The following is a 5,068-nucleotide window of genomic DNA, read 5'->3' as shown; positions in this document are numbered from 1 at the left end:
GTGACATTAAAACCAACCATAATACTTGGTCATATGGTAAATCTGTTGCTACTTTGTTGTTGTTTGAGACAGGGTTTCTCTGTGTAGCCCTGACTGTGTTTACTCGCTTTGTAGACCACGCTGGCCTTGAACTCACAAAGATACACCTGCTCCGGCCTCCCAACCACTGGGATTAAAGGCATTCACCACCAAGCTTGTCTTCTGTTGCTAACTTTTTGAGGAACTAGCAAATTAATTTCCATAGAAGCCTCACCATGTTACGTTTCCACTAGCAACGTGTGGGCGTTCTGGTTTGTCTGTATCTGCAACAATACTTGTTACTTTCTGGGGTTTATTTTGTTTTGTTTTTGAGACAAGGTCTTACCTTGTAGCCCTGGCTGGCTTGGCCCTCACAGAGACCTGTCTGCCTCTGCCTCCCTAGTGCTGGGATTAAAAGCATGTGCCACTGTACAACACGGCTCTCCGAATATTTTTTTTAAATGATGACCAAGTAGTAAATGTGACACATCCTCTCATTGTGGTTTTAGCCTAAACTTCCTTAGTGACTTATGCGGCTGAGTATCTTTCCATGTGAAGAGTTGGCCGTTTGTGTATAGTCTCTGGAGAAATGTCTACTTAATGTTTTTGCCCATTTAAAATTTGAGTTGTTTGCCCTTTAGTTACTGAGTTGTAGTTTACAGCTTTTATTCATATACGTGTGTGTGTGTGTGTGTGTGTGTGTATGTGTGTATCTGTTCATTCTACATACAGCCTTGCTCAGCATGTGATTGGCAAGCATTGTCTTCTGTTCCCATGTCACTTTTTCATTCCCTTGATATTGTCCTTTAGTGTCCCAAAATGTTCAGTTTCGACGAAGTCCAGTTTATCTAATTTTTCATAGATTGCCTGTGTTTTGAGTGATACGGATAAGATAGGGCCATTTCTTAGTTTGGTGATGAACATTACCCTGAACTCTATTATTTCATTTTATTTTACGTATGAGTACTCTGCATGTACACCTGCAGGCCAGAAGAGGTCATCAGATTCTCTTACAGATGGTTGTGAGTCACCATGTGGGTGCTGGGAATTGAATTTCAGACCTCTAGAAGAGCAGCCAGTGCTCTTAATCCCTGAGCCATCTCTCCAGCCCTCCCCCCAACTTTATTCTAAGAGTTTTATCATTTGCCTTTGATTTGTTTCAAATTTGGCTAATTTTTGTATATGGTGAGAAGAGTCCACATTTGTCCTTTGAGCCACAGGTACCCAGGTTGCTCTGTAGATTTGTTGAAAGAATGCTCTTTCCCCCACTGAATGGTCTTGCCACTCTCGTGAGGGTTTACTTCTCAATTCCTGTTTTTTTTTTTTTTCTACTGATTGGCGTCTACTCTTAGACCAGTACCATACAGCTTTGGTTCCAATATGTTTGTAATAAGTTTTGAAATTGAGATGTGTGACTCCTCCAACTTAGTTCTTCTTTTCAAAATGGTTTAATTACTTTATGTCCCTTAAAATTCTACGTGAATTTCAGCCAGCCTTTCTATTTGAGCAGAAAAATGACTACTAGACTTTGGATAGGAATTTCACTGATGCATAATTGCCATCTTGACAATATGATTGACTTACAGTAAAATCTTTCCATTAAGGTATTCTGAACCCCAGGGCAGCTTTATGATTCAGTTTGTAAGTCCTGCACTTCCTTGGTTACATTTATTCCTAATTGAAAAAAATTAGTTATACTTATTTATTTGCACGCGTGTGCATGCATGTGTGTGTGTGTGTGTGTGTGTGGTGTTGCTGCATCATGTGTGGAAGTTAAAGCACAACTTGTGAGAGTCAATCCTCTTCATCCATTGTGTAGGAGTTGGGCATCAAACACAGGTCATCATGCTTGGCAGCAAGCACCTTTATCCAATGAGCAATCTTACCAGACCCATTTGAAGTTAACTTTTGATACCATTATAAACTAGATAAAACTGTGTGCTGGAGATATAGATGACTTCGTGTTTAAGAGAGCTTTGCAGAAGACCTGGGCTTACTTCCTGGCAACTATGTCAGGTGACTCACAGCCACCTTTAACTCCAGCTGTGCAGGAGAGCCAATGCCTTTGGCCTCTGTGGGCACCTGCACTCATGTACACAGGTCTACACACATGTGCATAACTGAAAATAAAATAAATATTAAAATTGTAATTGTCTTAGTTTCCTTTTTGATCATTGCTAGTATACAGGCATACACCTTAGTTCTGAATCCTTTGTTGAATTCATTGTTATATCTAATAGTTTATTTTTATGACTTCTTTAGAATATATATATATATATGTCTTTCATGTTATCTATAAATAGAGATGATTTTGCTTTCTCCTTTTTCATTTAGAGTTCTTCTGTCTCTTTTCCTTCCTGGTTACTCTTGCTAAGATATTCATGCAGTGTTGAATAGAAGGAGGAGGAGGAGGCAGCCATGATCTAGCAGGAAGGGCTTCTTGTGCGGCCACAAAATGAACCGTCCCTTTACATGCAAGCACCAACTCACACTGAGGCTGTTCCCTTTTGCTCCATCTTTGTTGAAATTTTTAAAATCTTGAATGTGTGTTGGATTTTGTCAAGGATTCTTTCTCTGCAGCCCTGGAGATGCTCAGGTGGGGTTGTGTGTTCGCTCCATCAACGTGCTACCCTGAGTTCTCACACTCTGAGTGAGTTTGGTATTCCCATGCAAATTCCCCTTGGCATGTCTTGTGCGGTGTGAGGCTGGCATAGCTTCAGTAACATTTGTCTCTGGATTTGATTTGCTAGTATTTTCTGCATATACAGTGCACATGTACATTTGCCCCCCTCCCTCTTGTTTTTTTTTTCTTTTTCATTTTTGATATAGGGTCTCATTATATAGCCCAGGCTGGCGTTGGATTTGTGATGATCTTCTTGCTTCTCCCTGCTGAGTTCTGGCATCATAGGCATGAACCGCCACACTTAACTTGTAGTTTTATTTTCTTGCCATTTTTTGGCTAGCACTTTCCTGAGAAAAGCATATAGCTTCATAAATCCGCATGCGCATATAAAGGAACAATGACCATTTTCTTGGGTCAGTGTTACATTCAGATTATTTTCAGTTTCCAAATATAAGTTTATAACCATATTACTTAGACAGAAAATCATAAAAGAATAAACTAAAACATACAAAATGGATTGCCTTTAAAAAGTGAGGATGTTCTGGGGTGGTGATTCAGTCAGTAAAGAGGATCCGACTTCAGATCCCCTGCACCCATGTAAAAACCAGGCCGGGTGACACAATCCTATAATCTCAGCACTGGAGAAGCAAAGACAGGAGGATCCCTGGGGCTTTCTGGTCAGTCAGTCTAGCCAACAAGGTGACGAGGCACTGAGGCAGACTCCCAGAATTGACCTCTGACCTCCACTCACACCATACCCACACCCATGTACTGGCACATGTATGTACACCCATGTGTATAGACATGAACACAGACACATATATATCACACAGACAAAAAGAAGAACAAGTGAATGCTCTTTTTAAGTAGAAGAATGTTTAGATGTCTTGTAAAAAAAAATCACAGAAAGTTCTACACCCTTATCGCCTTGGAGGCTGTGAGTCCGTGAACAAGCTTAAAGGTATTTGCCCTCTCTGAGCTCGGGTTCTGCAGCTGCGGAATAAGACTGGTCACAGTCCTTAACACTGGGGATTTAGAAACCCGCAGACCCTAGCTCTCCTGTGTTCTCTATCAGCCCAGAAGACTCTGCGACCAAATGTGTGTGGTGGGAGTGGATTACGTCACACGTCAAACAAACTACCCATTCTCAGCAGACACCGGTTTGTCTTTTAAGTCTACTTGGTGCTGACACCATCTGCTTGGAGAGAGCTCAGATCTAGACTTAGGGACTCAGTCTCCACTTTACCCCACTCCTTGATTAGAGGTATCACAACCTCCTCCATGGATTTCTTTAATTCACTAGAACAGCTCACAGAAAAGTCTGGGAAACATGTTTACTGATTTGTTATGCAGGATATGACAAAGAACTAGAGACCCTGTCCCCCGATGGAGATCTGGGGTAAGGAGCCATGCCCTCCTCTAGGAACCTCTATTTTAACCAGAGACATCTAGTTTCCCTTAGTCTTTCAGGTAACCAGACCCTATCCTGAAGTTGCCTGAGGGCTGTCAGCTGCTAGTCAACTCAATGGTTCATAAAAGATACGGTCTTGATGCTCTCAAAGATGTTAGGGATTGAGCGTCAGCAAATACGAGTTCATGATATCATTACCAGAGTCCTAGGTAATCAGGACAAATTTCAACAAATCAGGGTCTGACCACTTGACCTAGAAATTGAATAGAAAAGGCAACGGCTAAAGGTAGTAAAGAAATTTAAGCAACTGTGGGCCTGTCTTCTGGGAAAGGGTACAGGATTAAATACAAGAAGGCCTGGTGTGGGGGCAAGAGGTCCTGCTAATGGCACAGTGCTGTCGGATTGATGGCATCTCTGTTTGCATTCTACCAATCAGCCCCCGAGGGGTCTTTCTTGGCTTAAAAGCTTCAGTGGACAATTTGGTTCCTACTTAGGAGCAGCCTCATTTCTTCTCATATGGCGACCCTACCACTACCACTAAGTGGGAACAATCTCATCATGGGGTCATCTGTCTGCAGGGCTTGCTATTTCTAGAACCCAGGTTGAGTTTGGTTTAGGACAAGAGATGGAAACTTCCAGTCACTTCTGTAGAGACTGGATACCATAGAAACCCAGTTCCCCAGTGGCCCTTATCTTGATGCCTTCAACCTGGAAGGCAAATGAGAAAGGCCAGAAGAATTTAGTATCAATCAACCTAGCGTGTCTCAGGCAGACTCATTGGGCTTCTGGGAGACTCCTATCTGTGCTACTGGCTCCTTGACCCTTGCTCTGGAGCATAATTCTTCTCCCAAGTTTTCTCAGAGGTGGCTTCTTAAGTCCCTCACACTTAAACACTTCCCTGCAGGATCAGTTCAGCTCTGCTCCAGAGTCTGCCTCATTCTGCCTCTCCCTTAGGGGTGATGCTTTGTTTTTTTCTAGAGACCTGATATTTCCAAACTCTGTAGTTCCCTTTCAGC

This window comes from Myodes glareolus, chromosome 13, assembly GCF_982192425.1.
Source record: "Myodes glareolus chromosome 13, mMyoGla1.1, whole genome shotgun sequence".
Lineage (NCBI taxonomy): Eukaryota > Metazoa > Chordata > Mammalia > Rodentia > Cricetidae > Myodes > Myodes glareolus.
Note: the sequence above shows the minus strand (reverse complement) of the source record.